Source organism: Peromyscus eremicus, chromosome 4, assembly GCF_949786415.1.
Source record: "Peromyscus eremicus chromosome 4, PerEre_H2_v1, whole genome shotgun sequence".
Classification (NCBI taxonomy): Eukaryota; Metazoa; Chordata; class Mammalia; order Rodentia; family Cricetidae; genus Peromyscus; species Peromyscus eremicus.
The window spans coordinates 69,092,909-69,118,401 of record NC_081419.1 but is presented as its reverse complement, the minus strand read 5'-3'; the positions used below and the strand labels follow the sequence as shown (position 1 = coordinate 69,118,401).

General features: G+C 53.3%; 1 protein-coding gene across 1 annotated transcript in view; it reads left to right on the top strand.

Moving 5' to 3' along the window:
* Positions 1 to 25,493, top strand: part of Tspan18 (tetraspanin 18) — a 141,744-nt gene that overhangs the window by 93,359 nt on the left and 22,892 nt on the right. The window lies entirely within an intron of this gene.

Sequence of the window (25,493 nt, the reverse complement as noted above, 5' to 3'; positions counted from 1 at the left end):
GAGATCAGGCCCTGAACACTTAGGGAACGGCTCTGTTCAGGTTCCCTCTGCCTCCGGCAGTGTGGTCAGCCTCTGTTCCTCCCTCCATCCCTTCCGCCATCCCTCTGTTAATTTCATCCCCTCATGTGCTTCTCTCCTCTCCCGAGGCTGACCTTCCTCCTGGTCATCAGCTCAGACATGAGCCACTGTCTTTTTCCCTCTTGTCCAAATCTTGAGTGACCCCTCACCACCTCCTGCCACTTGAAGGGCCTCTGGTGTCTAACACGTCGTCCCAGTGAGGTCTTGAGGAGTGTGAAGTAAGAAAAACATGACATGGAGTTGGGGAGCTGTGTGCCTCGCTGTAGTTCTGTCCCTTTTTGTTTTTAATGGTGCTTGGGCTGGAACCAGGGCCTTGCGCATGCAAGGGGAGTTCTTTACCACTGATATGTATCTCCAGTCCAATTCTCACTTTTGTGGAAGGGGAAACTGAGGCCCAGGAATGAGAGAGGGGTTTCCATAAAGACGTGGTAAGACCTTTGGTCAAGGCTCACTGGGAACTCTAGACTGCTTCTTTGGCCTGTGCTGGCCTCTGGGATGAGGATCACAGCCCTTCACAGTGTGTCTCCACTCTGCCTCCGGCATGTCTGCAGCACAGAGCTTTCACAGGCTCAGATAGCTCTTGCCTGCCATGATAACACGAGCAGCAGAGGCCAGGGTGAGAATGCAGATTTGAGGCTCCACTGGACCCCTCTTCCTTCTCAGCACTGGTGAAGTTCCGTACATATGGCAGCAGGCCCGGCATACACCAGCCTCCGTCTGCAGGACCAGTTTCCCCGGGCTGGACAGGACACCCACGGTGGAGATGCTGAACCAAGACTGGTGGAGGCTGAGCAGCAATGAGCAGCAATGCAGACCAGGACCTGTGAGGGCCCATGAGGACCTGTGGGGACAGACCTGGATCACAGAGGCTGTGTGGCTGTGGAGTGACCTGAGGCTGGGACTATCACATCCTGGCACCTTGTTCCACTGGGCCATGTCCTCTCCAGCTGTCCCTTCTGGGGTCAGGAACTTCACTCTGTGATAAAGATGGCCCACATGCACCACGTGTCCTGTTCAAACTTGGAACTGCCCATCCTCACTGCCCTGTGTCCTGGTGCACACATGTGTGTAACACCTACAGTATTCTAGTCACAGTCTTTTTCCAACACACTTGGTGGCACCATCCCACAGTGACCAAATCATGAAACCATGCACAACTGTGTCTGCTGATTTGATCTCTCTGAGCCTCAGTTTCTCATCCATAAAATGGGAAAGACAATACCATGAGGATTAAACGAGAAGTCTGTGGCATGCGGAGACTTTCCCATCTGTTCAGTCTTGGGCTTCTGCCCTGCCCCAAGAACCTGCAGAAGCAGATAGAAGGTGTAAGTTACCTTTCACAGATGGAGAAATCAAGGCACCTGCAAGCCAGGAAATCTTGCAGTTTAGCTTGGCCTTGGGACCAGAACCTTGATTCCCTACTGCCCATCCCTGGAGGACCTGCTGACACCACCACACTCTGGGAGGAAGACCCCACCCCAGGTCACTTCCTTGTCCATAATTTATATCTCAGTTGGCTTGAGGGGTATGGGAGCAGGTAGACAAGAGCCCCCAAAATAAGCCTCTTCAAGTGTGTGTGTGGGATAGAGAGAAGAGGAATGCTGGGGAGAAACCCCCCAGAGAGACTGAGAGGTCAAGGCTGATTGGGGACAGGGACAGTGGAGTGCCATCCAGAGGTTCATGCCATACCCTCCTCCAGAGACAGTCTTCCTGGTCCCCTCACTGCTGCAGCTGTTTGCTCCTCTATAATGCCCCTTTTGAAAAGCTGGGACTATCCGAGGGCCTCCTGGACCCTCCCAATTCTCGGCTCTGGTTGCCTTCTGGTGCGGCGTTAGCACCAGCTTGTGGAGTGCTAACGACATTTGCGTTGTGCTGGCTGGTGAAAGGTGGTGCTTGGTAGCTAGGGCAGAGGACATCACTGGCAGGTGGGGGATCGATAGCTCAGAAAGAGGGCCAGGCAAGCCATGGGGAGGCTGAGATGGACTGTGAGAGGGACACGGTAGAGGGGGGAGCAGCTGGAGGACTTTAGAGTATGTGTGCCTAAATATTTGCTGGGAACCAGGCAGTCACCCAGCGCGTGTTCCACCTCCCTTGTATATGTGACACCCGCCCTCAAACACACACACACACACACACACACACACACACACACACACACACACATTCATTCTATCACCTGCCTACACTGACTGAGCAGTTGCCCCATGTCAAATGCTCTCCTCTGGGCTTCAAAACCGATGAGGCGTTTTAACTCCCAGTCACTTTTGGGGAAGGATACCGTTATCTGTCTTGTTTACCAGTGAAGAAACCAATGCTCTGAGAGGACACCTGACTTGCCCAGGGTCCCACTTAAGAAGAAGGAGTTGTTGTCCAAGCACGTGGCTAAGGTCTGCCTGTCTCCCATGCTTCCGGCTGCAGGGCACCATTTCCCACACCTTGCCCAGATTCAAACACAGACAGGAAGGAATTCTTTGTTGTGATCTGTGACCGGTCCACTCCTGACAGTATGTCAGGGAGGCTTCTGCTGAGGCCGGGGACTGCTCAACAGGCTGCAAGTCTGACAGCTACAGAAGAGTAGGCCTCCCTGGAGTACGGGCCACGCGTTTGGAGAGACCCAGGCTTGCTCGGCCAATTTGCTGTGTGGCTCTAGACAAGTCACTCCCCCTCTCTGGGCATCAGTCTCTTCATTGGTTACAGGGGACCACGGGTCTATCTTGCTTGCATACCAGGAATGTGTTTTCATGTGAACAGGACCTTTTCTCTAAGGGGCTCAGACACCCAACGCTTCCACTCATTCATACCACTGAAACTAAGTTTTGCATCTGAGTGCATTTGGGCACATTCGTTAGCCTCCCTTCTTGGCAGGCTTGCATGTGTTACTCTGGTACTCATGCACACACCCGTGCACCATGTGCACATACCTTTGTGCTTCTGGATGGTTTCCTCGATACCTCAGCTGGGTCCTGGTGGCAGGTCCCCAGTGCAGACCCCAGGCTTCTGCAGACTCAGCTCTTTGTACGGCCTCCTGGGAGCCCCAGGGTACTGCAAGACAGACCTGAAGCGGGAGGCATGAAGCACAGGGAGGTGGTGACATCAATCTGGCCGGACAGTCAGGACTCTCCCGCTTCCCCTCCAGGTAGACACCTGCTGGACAGACAGCCTCCAGCCTGCAGAAGCCAGCCCTCCTGACACTGCCATATCTGCAGGTGAACTCCTTGGGGTGCATTCTAAAAACAGACGCAGGCTCCCCCAGCACCACTTTACCAGGGGAGGGAGTTCTGGCTTGCCTGGCTTGCCTGGCTTGCCTACCTCCACTGTCTTCCTTGTTGTCACTGAGACCATCCGCAGGGTACCCTGTCCGCCGCCATAGCCCTCACTGTCCTATTGGTTAGCACAAGGACTCAGTGATCAAAGCATCTAAAAGGCCAGACGTTCCCACTGTGCAGCCCGTATCTGCCAGATCCGCAGGGGGCAGCAGGCTTTCTCATGAGCTTCCTTCTGCTTCCCTGATGGTCACCCTGCTGTTTGAGCCCCCAGGGCTTGGATTGAACTCCATTCTGTGGGAAGGGTTCCCCTACCTCTTCAGGAAGGAGGAACTGATTTAGCTTCAGAAGACCCAGGTCTAGGATGGGCCCTTCTGGAAGGACCAACGCAGCCTGGCTTCCCTAAAGCTCCCGAAGGAGAGAGAAGAGGGGTAGAAGACAGTCCCAGAGGAACAGGCCAGCCTGACAGCCCCCACCTGGGAACCCAAAAGCAACAGCTCTGCCCCCCATATTTAAGGTGTGATGTAGGATTTCATGTGGGGGGGGGGAGAGATTGCTCTGCAGGAAAAAGAAAAGTTTGAAAAACACAGCTTAGCACACTGCTGCCACGCAGCTGCAGTCAAGGGCTGCTTAAGGTCTGTCCTGTGTCTGGTGCTGGTCAACCACAAACCTACAAACCTCTGGGCTCTCCACCAGCATGGAGAGCTCCGCCCACCCCCCTCCCCAGCTCTGACTCACACACAGACCTGCCCTTATATGGTGTGCCTAGCTTCTCATGGTCAAAGCCTGCTCACCCCTGATCCAGCCTCTGGGTCCCCAGTGGTTGCTGTGTGCTGTGTTGTTAGACGCTAGGAACTGAGCAGGGCACAAAGGCCTTCGCCCTCAGCTCGCTGCCCTGTTCTCCAGGAGGATCCTGGACAGAGCAGGATCCTCTTCTGGGGTTTTAACCTCCACCACTCCCAAGGGTCTCCCTCCATGCTCAACCCTGGTCAGACATGGGAGATGTTTGCAGGCTTTTTTAGTTCTGATTATTTTTCAAAAGCCTCCTCACATGGGTCTGACATATTAACAATCATACAATGACTTGGTCCTTGCCCTTCAAGGCTCAGAGTTCGAGATGCCCTAGAGGGGGAAGGGCCCTACTAGAGATCTCTGTACAGACCTCTTGGGTTCGAAACCATTATGCAGCATAACAGCAGGAGTCTCTGGTACCAATACTCCAAGCTTCAGGGGCTCCTGGCCCACTCTGCAGGAGATCTGGGGCTCCATGCCAAAGGGAAAAGATGCTTCTTGGCTGGATAGTAAATCAGGGCCTCAGTGTCTAAGAACTGGGTTTGAAAACTAGCTGGGGTACTGGACAGGAGAAGACATGGGAGTATCATACAGAAGACAAGAGTAGAAACTAGAGAACATGAATTCTCAGAGCAGGCCAGCCTGGTGCACCTTGGGGCTGACTAGAGGTCTCGGGTAAAGTTCCTGCAAAGCTGCTTGGGGCTGGAGCTGACCGGCCCTTCTCTCAGTCTCTTGCTCCTGGGAAAGCATATGGGAGGCCTTCTGAGGAGCTGGATTGCTGACTTCATTTCCCAGCTGCTTGCAGGATTTCCATGGCTTATTCTGGTGGGTTGTTTCTTGTCTTCTGAAGCAGGTTCTCATTGTCTAGGCCAGCCTCAAACTCACCATCCTCCTGCCTCCACCTTCCTAGTGCTTGGATTTCAGGAATGCACTGTTGCAAGCGTCATGACAGACCTTGAGTTAGAGATTGGCTAACTTTGTTTTGTTTTTGAGGTAAGAGATCATAATGTAAGCCAGGTTGGCCTTGAACCCCTGGCCTCTTGCCTGTAGCTCCCAAGTGCTGGAATTGCAGGGTGCATTTTTTTTCTCAGTTTTTATAGCCTCCTTGTCCTCCAGTTTGTCATCTGTGAAGTGAAAGCAAGTCTCCTCCCAGCTTTAACCACGTTATCCACAGTTGTCCCCAGCCACACACTTTCCCCAGTGTTCCTCCACCACTCCCAAGGACCTCCCTCCATACTGGAAGACACACACATAATAACCCACTTCTTTCAGAACTCATGTACCGACCAGACATGCCTCCAGAGTGCTGTGTGAGGCACACCAATGCCATTACTTTTTAGATTCCAACTTACATTTCTGTTGTTGTTTCTCTCTCTCTCTGTGTGTGTGTGTGTGTGTGTGTGTGTTGGTGCATACGCAGAAGTCAAAGGAAAACCTTCATGAGTCAGTTCTCTCCCTACACCATGTAGGTCCTGGGAATTGAATTGGGCCCCCAAGTTTTGTGGTGGTGTGGTTTGAATGAGAATGTCCCCCGTAGGCTCTAACATTTTAACACATGGTTCCCAGTTGGTGGAGCTGTTTGGGGAGGTCTAGAAAATGTGGTCTTTCTGGAGGAAGTATGTCACCCACTGGGGGTGGGCTTTGAGATTTCAAAGTCTTGCACCGTTCCCAGTTTGCTCTCTGCTTGCAGTTTAAGATGTTAGCTCTCAGCTGCTACTCCAGCTGCCATGACCACCACCTGCTGCTGCACCTCCCCACTGGGAGCGTGGACTCTCATCCCTCTGGAACCATAAATTCAAATAAACCCTTCCTTCTATAAATTTCCACATTCATGATGTTTTATCACAGTAACAGAAAAGTAACCAAGACAGATGACAATCACCTTTATCTGGTCAGACATCTTGCTATCCCTTAGAGTCCAACTTGAGCATCTTAGGCAGCATTGGGAACACAGGTTATTCATCCAGGCACCCAAATCCTGGTGATGAACTGGGAGACCAACCCGTAATTCCAGATGGGGTACAGCTTTCTTCTCCCCCATTACATTCACTCATCTGTTCATGCAATGCTACACTGAGCCCTTAGCGTATGCCTGGGTCCTGAGAGTCTCATACTATCCCCTTGAAGAGGACACCATGCACCCTGCTCACAGGACTCTTTGGATCTGCAGATTAAAACCGTGGGCATAATCCCACTCTTGCCCTAGTGGCTCCTGGAACTTTCATTAATCCCTTCTTGCCTTCCTAGGCTGAAGTCCAAGTGAAATACTGTTATCCCTAGGCCCAAAGTGTGGGCTGAGCTCTGCTCTCTGCAGATGGAAGTGTCCCAGGGATGCAGCAGGGTCTGCTTGTAGGCAGATGTGATGGCATGGCACTTTGTTCTCACTGCTTGGATCCTGAATTACAAAGGGTTGGGATATTTATAGACAGCATAAATATTGTAAGTTGTAGAGGGTCCTTCCTGGCCAGTATCCTCCTCACCCCTTCTTAAGGGCTGTGGGCATCTCTCCCCCTCTGTCTCCAGCAGTGTACAGAGCCTGATGTGGGGGGGGGGGGGCATCCTCAGTGGCCGGTGAATGCGTGGGACAGATTGCAAGGACTCTCAGCCATCTCTGCTTCCCAGTCTCGGGCCGTGTGTAGAGATGCTCGTCTCTGGCTTTGTGTTCCTGTGACAATTTGATTTTGCTCCTGGAGAATGTCATTGGTTTTCCAGCAGTGCCGAGAACGAAGAACAAATGGCTTTGAGTTTATCGGTTTCTGCATCAGTGGCAGGAGGCTGCCTGTGGGGTTGGCTGTCAAAACTGAGAATTTAGACCCAGCTTCCAAGAAGGAAGGCCTTGAACAGGTTCTTGTAACATCCAACTACAGAGGGCTGTGGTAAGCTTTAAATTAAATCCCGTGTGCAGGCCACCTCACAGCACTTGGGGTGTGGGATGAGGGCTTGGGAAGAATGCTTGGAGGGTGTGTTTATGGCTCCACTTAAACTGTTTTGCAGAAAACTCTCTCTTCCCAATAGAGTTCAGCTCAGCGCTTTGCATTTTAAGACAGGATATTTTGTGAAAGTTATCAGGAGAGGCTGAAGAGATGGCTCTGTGGTTAAGAGCACTTGCTGCTCTTGAGAGGACCTGGGTTAGGTTCCAGTACTCACATGGGGCAGATCACAACCATCTGTAACTCCAATTCTAGGGGATCCTACACCTTCTTCTGGCCCCCACAGGCACTCCACAAATGTGGTGCACATACATACACTCATGCATACCCACGGACACATGTAAATGAAGGCATCTCTTTTAAAAGTCATTAACAGGATAATACATGCTATTTAAGAATTCCGAAGAGCAACCAGGCATGGTGGCACACATCTTTAATCCCAGCACACGGAAGTGTGAGCCAGGAGTATCTCTGTGAGTTTGAGTCCAGCCTGGACTACATAGGACAGCCAGAGCTCCATAATAGAGAGACCTTGTCTCAAAAAAGACAAAAAATCCAAAGAGGGCTGGAGTGATGGCTGAGTTGGTGACATGCTCACTATGTAAGCGTGAGGACCTGAATTTGACTCCTAGACCCCACATAAAAAAGCTGGACACAGTGACATGTTTATAATCCCAGCGCTTGGAGAACCCGAGACAGGAGGATCCCTGGGGCCTGTGGCCAGCCAGCCACTTAGCAAGCTCCAGGCCAATGAGAGACCCTGTGTCCAATAAAGGTAGACTGTGCCTGAGGAATGGCATCTGGGGATGACCTTTGGTCTCTGTGTATGCACATATGTGCCTGCATACTCACACACACACACACACACACACACACACACACACACACACACACAATTAATAAAATAAAACAAACAAATTCAAACAATTCAGAGGGTTTAACTTAAAAACAAGTACCCTTGTATCACCCCTTGGCTCTTCCATTCCCACCTCCCAGCCATGTTCTCTTTCAACGCGGAGCTTCCCCAGACTACAACATGTCTCCGTGGCTTTTCTTGTTAAGGACAGGAACAGGAAGGAGCAGAGTCAAGAGCCATTGACTAATGGCTGCCATGGGGACATGCTGTCCAGGCCATAAGCCTTGAGAGAGGTCAGTGCAGAGTGGTCCCGGGGGAGTGGAGCAGCCCAGCTTCCCCTGCACCTTCAGGCTCTGACTCCAGGTCCCCTGAGGTCTCAGAGACCTGGAGAGGCCAGAGCTTAAGCCCAACCACATTCAGCCCAGGCTAGGAGAGCCAAGTAGGCAGATGTGGCCACACACTGTGTCCCTCTCTCCTGTCACGTGTCTCAGGACTTGGTGAAGCCCAGCTCCCTGCAACCTGGCAGGGCAGCTGCTGGCCACTGGCCACCTGTGGAGGGTCTGTGCTGTCACACACACGGAGTCTTCCACTGTTGTTCTGGGGAAGCAGCTGGGGTTGAGAGAACACAATTGTTTTGAGGCCCTCCTGGTGGTCCTGAAGGGACACACAGCTCATTTGAACTTGACCCTGACACTGCATTGTGTGTGTGGTGCCATCTGCCCTTTCCCAAGTGTTGGACTAGAGGAGGGCGTGGGGGAGTAGGGAACAGATAGGTCCCTATGTGGGGCCCAGACTTTCCCCTAGGGGCCATGGCAAGGTTTACAGAGAGGAGGAAAACTGACCTGTGCCCTTGAAAAGGTGATGGGAAGCCAGGGGCGGCGGTCAAGAGCGGGCCATTGAGGGATCATCAAGGGCGAAGGTATTTCTGCATACAGAAGCTGTCACTGCAAGGTTCCCAACTGGTGACAGCCTCTTTGGAACAGGGTGAGCCTGCAGGTAGATGGGGGAAGAGGACAGGACAGACCTCAGCTACCCTCCGTCAGGAGGAGCCCTGTCCTGTGGCTCGAAAGGTCTTTCGTGAGTGGAGCCTAGTGCCGTTCTGCGGTTCCTCCTCGTCTGAGGACGTGGAAGCTGTCACTAACCATCAGGCTCTGCAGTAAGTCTTGGCCCACATTGTTCCCCAGGTGCCCCTTTGCCTACTTGGGGCAGAGAAGACAACACTCCAGCGGCACCTCGGGGGCCACGGCTTGCAATGGAGGCACTGTCCATGCTAGAGCAGGGCCCAGCTTCCCCAAAGGGACTATGTGGGGCCTGAGCCTGCTGGCCGCAGCATGTTTGAGGTCACTTGCTTTTCTTCTCCTGGCTGTGACAGAGCACCCAGCCGAAGCCACCTCAGGGAGGAAGGGTGTCTTTGGACTCCGGGTTTGGGGGATGCAGTCTGTCGTGGTGGGAAGGTATGGCAGCCAGGGCTCCGTGGCAGCAGGAGTTTGCAGCTCACTCATTCCATCTCAGTGGATCCGGAAGTGTGGCCCTCAGACTGGAGGTGTCACAGGCTGTCCAACCTTTGGGTTCTGCGACACAGCCTCGCCGTCTACAAAGTTCATCCTCAGAAACCTCGAGCCACAGGTTAGACACAGGCTTAGAACCCTCAAAGCCTGCCCCTCCCCCAACAGCTCCTCTACCTGGGGATGAAGTATTCATCCCCACATTCGCTGTGAGGACGTTCTATGCCAAATAATAACACAGGTGAAGGGGAGCTAGCAGAGGAAGCCCCCATGCCAGACCCTTCCTCATGGCTCCAGCCTCCTTCTCTGGACTCTTGAGTCCAGCTCTTTGGAGGGAATAGGATAGGGTGGAGGGACCCTGCAAGCCCAGACCAGGTTCTTCTTGGGGCAGGACCTCAGAGCACATCCTGTGGGGAGTCCAGCCACAGCAGGGAGGGGGGACCATTACAAAGGGTGGTCTGAGCCTGGTCCTTAGGGCACTAGCAGAAGAGAAGGAAGGCAGAGCTCCCGAAGGCCAGGAGTAGGCAAAGATAAGAGGGGCAGCCAGGTGGAGCGCCAGACAGGGCCCTGCTTTGTGGGGGTGGCAGCAAGCAGGGCCCTGTAGTCTCTCGTCTACATGCAGCCACAGCTCAAGCTAATTTGGGTTAAAGTGAGTTGGCTCAGAGCCCACTGGGGCAGCCCTGGCCCCGGCCCTGGGCCATGTGTGTTCAGATGTCACATCAGCTCCATCCAGCTTTGCGCGGAGCTGTGGCTCCAACTAGAAGGTGCCAGTCAGGTCCTACCCACCTCTCCCCTTCCTTGGTTGGCTGCAAACCTTTCCCTCACTTGACCCAGAACATGTAACTCTCCAGGCGAAAGGTCTGGGAGGATTTGTCCCTCTGAAGGCCGCCTGACTTGGAGGATGTCCAGGTCATCTCTTTTGACTCTCTGAGAGGTGGTCACTGAGTCTCTGTTTGCCCTCTGGCAATGGGCAGCTCACTTCCAACCAAGAATGCCGAGTTCAGACTGTTGTGAAAGTGACTTCCCTGCTTTTCATGGGCCCTGGGTTTGAATTCTGTGCCGGCCGCTTGCTGTGTGCCTCAGCTGGGAACTTTCCTCCTGGCACTCAACACCCTCTTATCGGCAGAGGGCTTGGTAAATGTCACCCTCACCTATAATCACATACCTGCTGTGTTATTGGACACTGTAAGAGGAGCACTGAGCAGTGAATTCTGTCCTACCCTGGCTGCATTGACTCTGTGACAACCTAATAAACACACACACATCATTTAACAACAGCAGACATGTTGCATGTTACGCTGTGTGCCTCCAGTCCCACAGCAGCCTGGTGAGAGGCACACTCTTAGTCCCCTCATCATGCAGGTTTCAGAAAGCTGAAGCAGAGGAAAGTGAAGTGACTTGCCTAAGGTCACACAGCCATCACCTGCCCTAAGTTAACAGCACCCAGTTAATTATTCAAGTCATATTTACCAAGTGGAGTCTGGCTGGACTGGTCACCTGGCCCTGCCCTCCAGAGAATCAATCTTGTAGATGAGACAGAGCTGTGAGGAAGCTTCCTGGAGGGATTGTGTCATTTGGAATTGGAAACGAAATGGGAGATGGGCTTGGATATGGGCCGAGGTAGGAAAGTACGTTGTTGGGGTTCTTGAAGGATGGCGAGCTGGTGGTTCTGTGGTCCTGTGGCAGTGTGAGGCTCCACACAGCCCAGAGACCCCAGGGCCTCGTGTGTGGCAGCTTGGAGCATTCAGGTTGGCTCCAGGACTTTTGGCAGGAGTCTTTCCAGTACCTAAAGAACCCAGGAGCTCTTATCACACTTTGATGGCCCAGAGATCTCTGATAGTCCCTAAGTCCTGGGCACTATCATCAGGGGCACATGGCAATGGCAGGGAGCCAAGGCAGCTCCAGGGTCCTGTGTCCCTGTTGGTGTGCCTGGGGAAAGAAGAATATGTAAACACAGGGTGGATGACCTAGTTACTTTCCTATTGATGTGATAAACACCATGACCAAGGCAATTTATAGAAGAAAGAGTTTAATTGGGTTTCTGGTTTCAAAGGCATGATATCAGGAACCACTGAGAGCTCAAAATTGCAATCAGGAAACAGAGACGGCAGTGGGAGACTTTTGAAACCTGAAAGCATGCCTCCAAGTAGGCCACACCTCCTAATCCTTCCCAAACAGTTCCACCAACTAGGGACTAAGTATTCAAACATATGGGCCTTGGGGGCCATTCTCGTTCAAACCACTACAGTGTAGTTCAAAGCCTAGTGAGAGGGATGGGGCTGGAGGAGTGTGTTCCAAGGCTCTGGAAAAAAACTGGCTATACCAAGGGGCCTGGAAGCCCTCCTCTATTAGTTGATTTTCTATTGTGATAAAACATCATAACCAAGATAGCTTATAGAAGGACTTACAGTTCCAGAGGAATAGGAGTCCATCAATGTCACTGCAGGGAAGGATGGCAGCTGGCAGGCAGGACTCCTCAGAGCTAGGCGGTCCCAGCTTGGCATTGCTGGGTCTAGCCCAGCCACACTGTACTAGGCCAGCTAAGTCATGCCCTTATACCAGCCCCATCTGCAGCATGGGGATGGTGTTACTCATTGCCCTCCTCTATCCTGGAGCTCTGTGTACAACCCGGGACACATGCCTGACCCCCTGGCTAACTCCTTTACACCTCGGCTTCCTCAGCTGTGGAAGAGATGAGCTAGCACAATGTGAGCCACACAGCACTGTCATTAGTTTATCCCTGGGCATGGGGCAGAGAGTGGCTTCTAAGAGCACAGGCTATGCTGGCCTCCCAGCAGTCCCTGGTCTTTATACCTTTTCCTCTGAGTGACATGTTCCTCCCGTCCATCGGGCCTCTAGCCAGGAACTGGTCTGTGTGCTTGGCTGCACTGTGCTCCCCTCATTATGTGACAGTGCGTACTGACCCCAAGGCACAGATGAGCACATAGAAGGTCATATAGCACCAACTTATGCCAAGTCTGTCTAGACAACAAGGTTTGACATTGGCCACATGTCTTCCCAGACCTCCTTCTAGAATCATCTGAGGCAGAACAGAAGCTGGTGAGATGGGACTAGCTGGAGAAGTAACCTCTGCTTGGTATCTTAGCATGGGTACATTGTTGCTTTAGTTCTGGTGAGAGCAGTGGTCACTGTCAACAGCCAGCTGGGGGTAGGGTGAAGGCTGGGGAAACAGGCTGGTTCCACCCCAGCCAACTCCATGACTCCTGGAAAGGTACCCAGTCCTCAGCCACAGGAGACCCGCTGGGTCTAGTTCTTCCCCTTTTAGTGGCCTTTTCTCTGGAAACTCTCAGAAGAAGGGCAGGATCTTCTGCACTTGATAAGACGTGCTGCCCACAATCACTGGAAGATGCAGGAGGGAATCAAACCTTGGGGTCCACACCCCCCCCCATTGCTCTATCCCTAAGGCCTAGGAAGCAGATGAACACAAGGGGAGCCCCATAGCCCATTTTTGTGATCAGCCCACATTCTGCTCCTGGGCTTACTCAGCTCTACCCAGAGCCAGCCTCATGCATGCCTCTGTCGAGTGCTGGACCCTATAGCTACCCACCAAGTGCCCAGAGCTGTATCCACAAGCAAGGCCCCCAGCCTGCAGATGGACCCAGCACTTCAGTCCTCATGGCAGCTCCTGGCCTGGACTGGCTGGCCCTCAAACAACCTTCTCTTGCCAGGAGCAAGTCTGGGCCTGGGGTCTCTGAGTGGGGTCTGCCAAGGGCTCCCAGGATGCACCCTGCTCCTTATTGCTTGGCATGGCACTCACTCACCATACTCAGGGCTACTGAATCCTGGGCCTAAATCAGGGTCTTATCCAGGATGTAGGACGGCCTAGAACCAGGTTCACCTCCCTCACAGACTCGGGCTCAGGTGCTGCTAGCTCCATTTTCTTCCTGTGAAGTTGGCACCGTGACCTCTCCCTCCTGCGTGCCCTGTGAGGAATGTCATGCTTCTGTGCTGCTTCAAGGCAGGGGTCTGCAGTGTGATGCTCTACAGGCAGGAAAAGGAGGCCCAGACTGGGAAGAACCCACTGAGTCAGCCACTGGAAGAGAAGTTGAGATCCAGCCCCAGGCCCAGGGGCCTGAGAGGCTGGGCCTCAGGGGCACCATTGCTTTAGAAGGACTCTGCCTGAATGCTCACACCCAGTCTAGAGTCCCCTAGAGGAAGGGCAAAGTCCATGCTTCTTGCCCCCACCTGGTAAGGACAATGGGTCACTCTGCTCTCTGCAGGTGTCACAGTGATCTATATCCCCAGAGGCTGGGAGATCACCCTGGCTCGTTCCTGTGAGGGAGAACAGAGAGACACAGGCTCTGGGAAGGCAAGATGGAGGGCGGGAGGGTTGGAGGGAACCAGGCAGCAAGGTTCCAGGGTCTGTGCTGTGAAAGTCACCCATGTGAGCCACCTTTGGACCTTGCTGTGTAGCCTGGGGGTCTCTGATGCCCGCTCTTCTCTGGCTCTAAAATGTGGACCAGAACTGAGCAAAAGGGACCTCTGCCTGTAGTGGAGAAATCGGGGAAGCCTTCATGACAGAAGAAACATTACAGTGAGCCTTGCAGAGTCAGCGGGAGCTCTCTGGGCTGACAAAGGAGCACAGGCCCACCATAGGCTTGGAACATGAGGGTTAATGGACAATGATTTAATTTCATGAAGTATATGTACAGTCCTTGTTTTAAAAAATAGAAACAAATGTAATGTAAAGAACAGAATTGAAAACCTCAGGAGTCAGCTAATAGTGGACATAGTTTTGAATATAGGTAAAAAAAAAAAAAAAAAAAAAAAAGACCTCTGCTATAAGACCTCTCTAGATTCCAGGCAGAAAAGAGCAAGCAGCGAGCTGTCTCTTTGAAGCAGAGCTGGGCCTGTGGACAGACAGACTTCCTGATTTGGGACCTGAGGACAGTGGGGACACCGGGTGGACCCACAGGAGAACATTGGCCCTAAAGGAGCAGAGGGGATTCTTGGTCCTCAGGGGAGGGGCTTTGAGTACATGTCTTGTGGGGTAAGCCTGCTCAGTGGCCCAGGGCTGTAGCCAAGTAACTGGGGGCCCCCAAATGGCTTGGCTGGGTTTCTGAAGACTGTAGCTGTGGGCCGTGGTATCTGGAGAAGGACCTGGTGACATGGAAGTCACAATGGAACCATACCAGGTCTTCACATGTCTTCAAGATTTGGGCCTCTGATAGCCACTGACTGGAGTGGGGCGTGTCGTACAGGAGGGGTCCAGAGCCAGCAGTGGCTTTGCTGTTATGCAGTGGATGGCCCTCTGTCCTTCTGGGGACAGAGCTGTCGGCCAGGGCTGGGGAGCCCCGGGGACCCTCTTGTGGCTCAGGCTGTCACTCACTCTCCCGCCCCCACAGCCCTTTCCCTGGGGGACCCAGTTTCACCCCTCACCCAAGTGAAGCAGTCGGAGCAGTGGGGACACCCTAAGCTTCTGTCACATTGTCCCCTGGACAATCGTGTCATCTAGAGTCCTGTGGGATAAAGAGAGTACCAGAAGCCTGTGGTCACCCGGAGGTCACCTTGCCAGCTGGAACAAGAAGGGCACATAGGTTTTGTGCAGTCTGTTCCCTGCAATTAGGAGGTGACAAAGACTCCAATTTATCCTAATTAGTGTTAATGGGGGCCACTGTACCAGGCTCTGAGATTAGGCGGCTCTGTTTGCATTGGAAAGTGGACTTGTGTGGCTATCTTGACCATCACAGGCAGGTGCTCCACCGCGTGCCCAGCTCCTACTGGCCTTCACTTTACTCTGGGAATGGGTACACAGGTGCACATGTCCACTGACTATAGTGTCGCCTGGGTTCCTACTTGTGCATACACATGCACACACACACCCCCCACACACACACGCACGCACGCACACACGCATGCACACACACACACAGGCACAGACGTGTATAGGCATGCACTCACACACACATGTATATGGATATACATTCACACACAGAGATGTGTATGGGCGTGCCCACACACACACACACACACACACACACACACACACAGAGCAGTCCAACAGACCACGAATCTTTCTAGATTCAGACCTAGTTTTGCAAAGCAGACCCCCAAACGTAAACCATGCTCCACCCCTTACCATCGGAGACCCCTCCCCCATATCCAATGCCCCCAAGACCCCGGCCATGGTCCCCCACAGGAGCAGTGAACTCGGCAGTGAAGCTGACTGTCTAAGCAGGTTAACCATGCTTCCTCTGCCTGCTGCAGCAGGAAGATGCATGACATCCAGTGTCCCGAACTCCAGGTTCCCTGCCCTCTGGGTCTGCCCTCATCCTGAGGGAGAGAGACAGGGAAGAGGCATGAACCTGACCTCAGCTGGGCAGTGCAAGCCGCTGAGGAGGCTGTGCAGGGGCAGTACTTTTCAAACAGGTGCTTGGTTTCCACAGGGCTGGGGAGCTCCTCTTAGGACTCAGGAATTAGCACTGGGCTTCCCACAACACCCTGGCACTTTCCAGATCTGGAAGCAGCAGCCTGACTTTGACGTTACACAACTGTGGATGGATTTTGAGGTAAAATGAAAAAAAAAAATGTTTTCAGGAATGTGTGAGGTAAGAGGTGAGTCCGAGGCCGCTGTCCTCTCTCACACTCACCTCTGGGCAGGGTCCTCCAAGTTGCAGAAATGTGTGGTGCTGGGTATCTTTTGGAAGGCACCGAGGGTTCTGAGGAGGGGCCTCTTGTGAGATTCGGTGCATAAGATCACCAGTAAGCCGTTTCGTGCTGTGTGATGTTGACAAGCCTGTCCACCTCTCGGATCCTATCTCAATAGTGTAAAGCAGACGAGTTTTGTTATAGACCCTAGCTGGCCTAGACTCTGACTGTGTAGCTAACCTGGAACTCACAACCTTCCTCCCTTGTTCTCCCCAGTGCTGGACCTACGGGGATGTGCCACATCTGAACCTGGGACCACTCTCTAGGTTGGGCCTCACAGTTTGTGCAGCTGGTCCCGCGTCTCCCAGGAGGGTTTAGCCACGGCCAGATCGTAGCACGTGACCGAAGCCCAGGCCCAGATTCCTTCCCTTCCCTTCTTGTCTCTTTTTTCCTTGTCCCAGCATCCACTAGGCCCTCTCTGCAGCAGACATCACACTCAAGACCGGAATTCTCCATTGGTCAAACAGACGAGGTCTCTGTCCCCTCTGAGCTTTCTATCAGCCCTCTCTGAAGTAACTGGACACCTAGTGGGGACAGAGCCAGGAAGGAGGGGTTCTTGGGCCCTCTGTGACAAGGCCAAGCAAACACACGCATACTGCACAGCAGAGAGTCTCAGAATGGTGTGCAGGAGTCAAGGAGAGAAGGGCCTGGGCAGGCGCGGTGTGCAGGTCATACACAGGTTATCATCAGCCATTCTTGCAGTGTGCAAGCACCAGGATCCTCTGCTGTCTCTGGAGTCACTGTATGGGGCTCAGACATGAAATGATTCGCTCAAGTTCACACAGCACCCACCCTCAGGCAGGGCCGGATCCACTCCGGATGGCCCGCTTTGAAGCTTGCTCCTCCCCTCGGGCACCCAGCACAGCAAATGTGCAGCAGTGTTCCTGTGGGCCCTGGGAACTCCTCGGAGTCTGTGGGGTCTTCCTGTCCCCTAATTACCAGGCAGAGTGAGGAAATGAAACATCTCTCACATCCTTCCTCTCCCAGTGAGGAGGCTCCCAGGCCTCCTGATCTCAGCAGGGCCCTGTACTTCTCAGGCCACCTCAGTAAGTGGCTTTGCACAGGGATGCCCGCATGCAGAGCCTCTAAATGAAAGGCAGCTGCCTCCCTCTGGGGGTCACAGCCCCAGGGCAAGGCTAGGGGACTGATGTCCAGGCCCCACATGAGGCTTCAGTAAGAGATGTGGTCCAGCTGAGTTGGTAAGAGGTTGGTTCGTGTGTGTGTGTGTGTGTGTGTGTGTGTGTGTGTGTGTGTGTACACGCATGTGTGCAACTGCATGCACACACATGTTCATTTAGAAGGGAGAAGAAGTACCAACAGGGACCAAGAGCTGAAAGTCAGATGGAGGGCCAGAGATAGAGCCTGCCACCCGGGACCCAAGACCAAGAGGATAGAGCTTGGCAAAGCCCCAGAGGTAGCTGGCTGGCCTTGGAGTCTAAACTTGGCTGTGGAGTCCCTTACATCCTTAGGAACTGTGAGGAAGTTCCTATTTTGCCTGACTGGACATGGCATGGTGCTTCCGGAGCCCTCTCTAGCACCTGACAGGGACTTAGAAGGGACACATTCCTGGAGACCACACTCTAGCTGTCATGTGAGCATGTGAGCATGTGTGTGACTTTCCCTACCCAGCTAAGATGTGTGTGTGCATACACACACACACACACACACACACACACACACACACACACACATACACACACACCATATGGCCCTGTGTGTGGTGTAGGCAGTGCAGCGATTCAACATTCACAGCAGACTGTCTTCTCTCTGCTTTAGTGAAATTAACTCTTAACCCCTGTGCCTGCTGAGTACTCGAGGTGTTGCTGAGGACCTGGGCGTGGCCCAGCCTTGGATTTCAAGGGATGAAGTCTGTTCACACCACGTGCAGAACACAAATCCATTTCCAAAAGGACCATTCTAAGGCCTGCTGGCCCTGTTGTGTGGCCTTGTGGGACCTGAGACCTCAGGGTGTGGCCTAGGGGCATGGCTAAAGCTTTGCTTCCTAAGGAGTTGAGATAATGGCTCACTTCTGGAGAACTTCCCTGCTTCCTCCTGTGTGGACAATGAACATTCTGATGACTCCGGGGACCGCAGGAGCATTTGGGCTCAGAACAGCTGAGGTCAGACAAGGTGATGAGCGGGGAGAGGATCCCACTGGGATGTCTACTGCTCTTGACCATTGTTCTAGTCTCATTTCAGTTGCTATAGTAAAACAATCTAACCCAAAGCACCTTAAGGAAGAAAGGCTTTATTTAGCTTATAATTCCAGGGGACAGACCATCATTGCAGAGAACCCACAGAGGCACAGAGCCTGAAACAGCTGGTCATTACCACATCCACAGTCAAGAGCAAGGAAAACCAGTGCACCCATGCTGCTGACTGCTTCTGCTCAGCTGGCTCTCTTGACTCTTACACAGCTCAGGGCCCAGCCTGGGGAATGATACCACCCCTAGTAAACTGGGTCTTTCCACATCAATCAACAATCAAGACAATTCTCCAGCTAGGGCTCTCTTCCCTTACAGGCTGTGGCAAGACCCTGGGTCCCCAGGTTGCCACCACGCCGTGTTCTTTGAGGTGGACTTTCTAATTTTGGACAGCTCCATGCCTTGCTCTTCCAGCTTTGAGATACCACCAACACTCACTGTCCCAGCCTAGGTGCCAGATGGAACCAGACTGTCTGGGTTCAAATGTTGACCCAAGAGCTGTGCTACTCCAGGCACATCACTTCACCTCTCTGATCTATAAAACAAACATAATAATTATACCCACTGCGTGGGTTGTCACAGGAATTAAATGAGTTACTAGACGCCGTGTTGACATTTGTGCCCAGCACTTAGTAAGCATGTGTGTCACCGTGTCTTCTCATTCTTAACATCACCATTATTGCCTCAGTCTCCTTTCCTACACTCATGTCTAACCCTCTGGTGAGTCCCTCGTTGTTCCTTAAAACCAGGCAACCACTGATACAGCCCCAACTCCTGTTCAGTGTTTCTCTGAAGCCAGACAATCTCAGAGCCAGGCCCACTCAGCTCCACTCTGGCTCTCTATGATGGCATTCTCTGGCAGGACTGATAGGCCGTGACCCAAACTAGACAGCAGCAGAGCCCCAAGTATGCCTTGCCAGTGTGGGGAGTCATCAGTTCACAAGCTTTGGCCCCACCTCTCTTGTCCCCTTCAAGTCCCTCCTCGTCTATTCCCTTAGCTCCTCCCACCTGCCAGCACCAGCCAATGGGAGGAGCCGAGCGGATGATGACAAGGATGACAGTTTCGCCGCCTCAGAGCCACACTTGCCCATCTGAAAATCTGAAGCACCAAGCTTCTGGAGAGCTCATGTGATACTCAAGAAGTTCGGGGTTTGGATATCAGGGGTTAGCGGTGCTCAAATAACCCGAATTCCAGAAATCTGTACTGCTTCTGGTCCTAGGCATGTGGGATAAAAGCCAGAACGAAGTAGGAGATCCTGCTAGAGCACTACCCAGGAGAGCCAGCATCTCCCCCCACCCCTGCCTGGGAGCCTGAGTGTCATGGGGATGGTGACCAGCCTCCTGCACGTCTAAGCCCTTGCCTGTCTCCTTCCCACCCTCCCCTACCCATTCACTCCACACATCTTTCTTGATGACTCCAGGGAACAGCTGGGCTGCTGCTTTTCTTTTTTTTTAATTTATGTTATTAACCAGTATTATTATGGGGGATGTACGTGCCATAGCCATCCTATGGAGTTAGAGAACAATGTTGTAGTCACGTCTCTCTTCCTTGACGCAGGTTCCAGGGACCTGACTTGTGTCATTAGGCTTACATCATGAGGTGGCGGGCACCTTTACCCACTGAGCTGGGGAAGAAAGAAAAGAGGGCCCTGCCTCCCTCTCTCCCTCCCACCTTCCACTAGGCCTGGCCTCAGACTCCGTGATTCATCTTCCTTTGGGCCTTGCTGGGGTTCTGTCACAGGCCAGCTTCTTTCCTTATCTGCCTCCTCCATCCTTTGAGCCTGATACCTGCACTCCGTCCTCTTTTGCTCAGGTCTCAGCCATCCCTCTTTGGGGCACGTGAGTAGAATGGATTGTAGCTGCCCTGGAGCTGTACATGCCCTCCCCCACTTACTATCCAGTGAGCCCTTCAGGCCTGTGTTCTGTCTCTGCTACCAAGGCGGTTCCTGGCCCTGGGCTGTGGGAAGGCAGCCGTGGGGCCGAGGAGCTGGTACGGGAAGGAAAGGGCCCAGAACTGCTGTCTCTGCACCAGGAAGGCATCTGCTGCCTCTGGGGAGACAGCCCCAGCCCCGGCCGGAGTCTGACAGTGTCCCAGCAGTTAGGGCAAGAGGGGACGAAACTCATTGCAGAGAGAGGCAGGTGGTGAGATGCACAGAATGCTGATAGGTACAGGGGGCTGAAGGAACCATGACATCATCTTGGCAGGAAAATTGAAAGCCAAGCGCCTGGGCCAAAGCAAACAATTCCAAGTGTAGCTGTGCCGCCTCAGCTCGGCTCCTTAACCTCTCTGGACCCTTCTCTCCACAAAACAGCTACTCCCCTTGGCCTCCCTGGACGTTGTAAGAATCCAGTGAGATCGTGAAGTAAAGGGCTTCTGGAGCTGTCAGGCCAAAGGATTGGTGCAGAGTTGGGCTGTGATTGATGTAAAGCAGGTGTGAATTTGGTTAGATACCAGAAAGAACTTCCCCACCTGCAGGGGCACAAGAGTGAGTCTGTCCTCTCTGAAGATCTTTAAGACCCATTGGCTGTGTAGAGACAGTGCTAATTCAGGCCTCAGTTTTCTCATCTGAGAAAGGGAGCTGCAATGGCTACCCTTGGTTGGTTAGTGGGCTGGGACCTGAGGTCTGTGCACATGCCTCCTGTTAGCTGCTGTGAGTGACTGGCTGGCACCATGTTTCCTGACATGCTTCCTGACAGGCAGACTGGGTAGGAAGAGCACTGGTTTAGGAGCCATGCAGCCCTGGCTTGCAGCCTGCCGCTTAGCAGCTGTGTGGCTTTGGGCAGGTTACTTCACTTCTCTGGTCGGCTCCTCAGCTGTCAGCCAGGGATGACGGCAAACCTACTCTGTGGGGTTATGGTGAGATCAGATGAGACAATGCCAGCATCCACAGGGAAATGCAGATTCCCTTTTCCATCTGCAAGTGGGGAGTTCCTTCAAAACAGCCCCCAGCCCAGCCCACCACATTCTCTCAGCCAGCGAGTTCCTTGTCTGTCCGTCTGCCTGACTTCTCCATGTCACCTGTTTGAGCCTGTCAGACACTTAGTCACAGCAATCAATGACCAGGAGCCTTCTTGCCTTTTCCTGCGGGGGCTGGGGGCAGCTCCATTAGGAATTCCTGGGGTCCCCTACCCCCTCCCTCTCACTCAGACCTGTGCCCCTGCCCTCCCAGTTCCCAGGCCCTCTTAATACCCGTGAACCCATTCAACATTTCAGTCTTGGATGTGTGATGGGCCAGGTTGCCCCAGCAACAGCACTGAGTATTTTGGGATGGATCACTAAGCCTTTCAAAGTGTTTCGTTCCAACCAGGCTCTGAGGGATGAGAGGTAGGAAGGGAGAGCAGATGAGGGTGAGGCGCAGCCACTATGAGACAGAGAGGACCTGCTGAGCAAGGCCTGGGACCTGGGCTTCTGCAGCTGATGTAAAGCCCAGCCCTTAGGACTACAGCGAGTTCAGCAGGCTGGCTGTCCCTGGAGTCACCTCCCTGGAGGACTTAGCCTGGGAAAGAGAACTTTGTCTCAGTAGTTCCTCCGACCTCTAGTGTGTTTGGACTGATGAGCCATGTCCTCATCTGAAACACAGGAATGCCACCTCCCAGCGTGGAGAACCCAGCGAGGACAGTGTGCCAAGTGCTTTGGAGTGTCAGCCCAAGACAAAGTACAGTTCTGAGGAGGATGCAGGGTAAAGGGCCGGGCAGCAGGCTGTCAGGGCTTGGGGTTCTGGGCATGCGTGTGCCTTGTGAAACGAGAACTGGGAGACAGTCCTCACCAAGTTGCTGTCTTTGAGAATTCCCTGGTGGGTGGGACCCCAGGAAGGGTCTGAATGCCGCGGCGCAGGGGCGACGGCAGAACCCCAAACCTGGCTGAACTCACAAGTTTGATGGGGCCTCCCAGATGCTGCCTTGTCCCTTGTCCCCCAGACATTCACGGCTCACTGAGCACCCAGCAGGAAAGGCTGTCCTTTGAATTCAGTTTCACTACAGCAGCCCTCCCCTCAGGCACCGCCCCTCTGGAGCCTAATTAGACTTTCACCACCACCCCCCTTCCTTGTGTCTGCCCTGTGCCATGGGCAGACTCCCCGGGATTTCGGGCCAATTGCTTGTTTATGAGCCCAGCCCGTCTGTCTTGGGAAGAGGCCCAGAGGCACAGTCAGTGAGCAAAGGAGCCCTCCCCACCCCCTAGCCAGAACTTGGTGGCCAAGACTGGTGCTGTTCCCACAAGTGCTTTACATGTTAGTGTGGGTTTCAGGGCCCCACTCAGCTGTGTATGGCTTTTCCAGTTCTGGGACCTTCCAGCCACTTGCCGGCTTCGTGGCTTCATCCAGTTAGTGACAAGATCATGCACTTGGCTCAGCTTTTTGCTGAGGATCAAGTGAGCTTACAGGCCCTGGCATCATTATCAGCTTCCATTTTAAAAAAAAGTCAGTCCTTTCACTGTCTCTCCCCGGCCCCTGAAAACCGCCAGGCCCCCTCAAGACACACTGGGCTGGAGCACATTATTCTGTGTCTGTCCTGGCATGTCCAGGACACTCAGGAGATGTCGCTGTTAACACCGTTCTCTGAGGATTGAGTGGTGGTGGTGGCCGTGAGGGAGAATACAGCCACTGGCCTCCACTGGACCAAGCCCACGGCTGGCTCCAGTAGGTACTGGGAGAAGGGAGGAGAAGAAATGAATGTGCTGGGTGTTCGGATCTTTGCAGCTAATCAGGCTCTTCCATCCTGGCAGTGACCATGGGCAGGGCATAGGGAGTTGGAGCTGAGTGTCTTCATGTTCCAGGTGAGGGGTACAGGCTCCTCCAGAGGAGAGGAGACAGGAACACACACACACACACACACACACACACACACACACACACACACACGCACACACACGCTTGTTGGAGTAGAATCTGAACACTCGTTGCACTGGGACCCAGCAATGGCTCTGCCCTGGACCACAGCACCCTCTGCTGGCACAGGTATATACAGGATAAACTAGGCCTGGGTGTGCTTCCTCAGATGGGGTCTCGGCATCCTCTCTGGAGGCAGTAAAGGCAAAAGGAGTGATTTATGAACCCAGCTATTCTTACTCAGAGCACCCCTCCCAGCCCCATATCCCTGCAGATGGGCCAAGCTGCCATCTGGGGCCATGAGAGGGGCAAGATTAATAAAGCTGTCCGGCCCAGGCAGGAGCCTGCTGAGGAAAGCCCCAGGGTGCTGCATAACCTCAGCCCCATCCCTGCCCTCCCTGGGCCTAGGGGCTCCCATCTGTCAGGGGATGGCAGAGCTGGGTCCTGCCCCTACAGCCTCCAGCTGGCTCAGGGGAGGAAAAGAGCATCTTTCCCAGGCTCTGTGCTTGGCTACTCAGCTCAGGTCAGGGATATTGGGGACCAAGGCACGGCTCTTCCTCTCTCAGGGCTTTCTCTGCCTTCATGTCCCATGGACACTGTTCTGGTTTTCAGTTAAATGACCCATGTCTGGATCAGAAAGATCTTACTAAGCAGATCGGTGAACTCAGGCAACTTAGTTATCATCTCTAACTCAGTTTCCTTACTTGTAAGAGGGGATACTGGGACCCATCTCCTAGGTAAATATTGAATAAGAGAACACAGGAGAGGGCCGCGCAGAGCCAGGCACTTGATAAACACAGGCTCTATCTTATAGTTACTATTAATTGGCACAGTATGGAACAATTCATCTGAATGTGGGGCCACTTAGGACAAAGCCATTTGTACCCATGCCGACCATGCGCTGCCTCCACGGTCCTCCCCACACCCGGCTCCACACATAACCAGTGATCTGGGTCAGACATCCATTTACTCCTGATGTGTGATAACTCTGAGAGCCACAGGGCCTCAGCCTCCCACGTCTTCTCTCTCCTCTGGCACTATTGATTCTTTCTCCCCAGTTTGTTTTCAAAACTGACATTGCAGTTCTCAGAGTGACTGTCCCAACGTCCCAAAGGACTTGGTAAGGCAGGGGCTGTCCCAGGCTCTAAGAAGCAGTGATGAAATGATTGGAGCCATATTTTCTAGGCAGACAGGAGCCAGACTGTGGGACAGGCTCCCCCAGGAGAACAGAGAGGAGGAATGGGGCAACAGGTGGGGTTCAGCCTCAAAGATGGGGAGCCCTGTGTGCCAGCAGACAGCATATATGTGGTGGGTGCTCCTTGGTGAGGAGGTAAGTGCTGGCCACCCACTCCTCCTAGACACTGGGTTGGCTCCTGTGCAACCCACATTCCCTGCCCTCAGCAGTTGTATTCAGAGGAAAATGATGCACGGCACAATTAGGACCATGGCCTGGGATGATAGACAAGTGTGATGGTGCTGAACCAGGGCTGGGATCCGGCAGGGGAAGAGGAGCACTTGGGAAACTATGCCCCAGCCCTGCTCCTCTAAGTCTCATGGCCAAGTATGGATTAGCTGCAGAGTCACACCTCTTGAATGACACCAGAGCTATGACAAGTCAGGTGACTTCATCTTGTCCAGTGAACTATCCCTGTGGAAGTGTGAATGGATGGGTGGGTGGATAGTTGGATGATGGGAGGGTAGGTAGATGGGTGGATGAATGGATAGGTGGACTGTGCATGGATGGGTGGGTGGATGGATGGATAGATGTATTGTGGATGGATGAGTGGGTGGATGGATGGATGGATGGGTGGATAGGTAGACAGATGAATCAGTTGCCTGGTGGATGAGTAAAAGAAGGGATGGTAGGAAAAAGGAGAATCTGTCACCCAGAATATACTTCACTGGCCCCAAGTGGGCTTTCACTTGAGGAAGAGCATCTGAGCAGGTGTTTGAAGACCTTAAAATCCTCCCATCTCTCCTGGGAAGAACTCTCAACCCCCAGCTCCACTGGCAGAGTACAGACCTTCTCCTGGGTCTGTTCTCTAACACCGCCTGTAAGTAGGTCTGGGCTGTAGACCTCCCCCCCCCCCCCCCACACACACACGGGTGATCAACAAAAGCCTCCACAGAGTGAGCCCAGTTTCCTTTGCACTGCTGGGAACAGGCTCTCTAGAGGAACCTTCCAGCAAATCTTCATGCAGAACCAAGAAAGGCTCTCTGCATCAGACTTCTCCCTGATGGCAGCCTGTGGTAGCTGGGAAGGACTTGGTGGCATGGCCCTGCTGCAGAGGTGTGATAGATGCCCAGGTGGCATCAGATGGGTGGCCACCCAAGCCTGCCACCTCAGGGCAGCACTGATGAAGACCATGG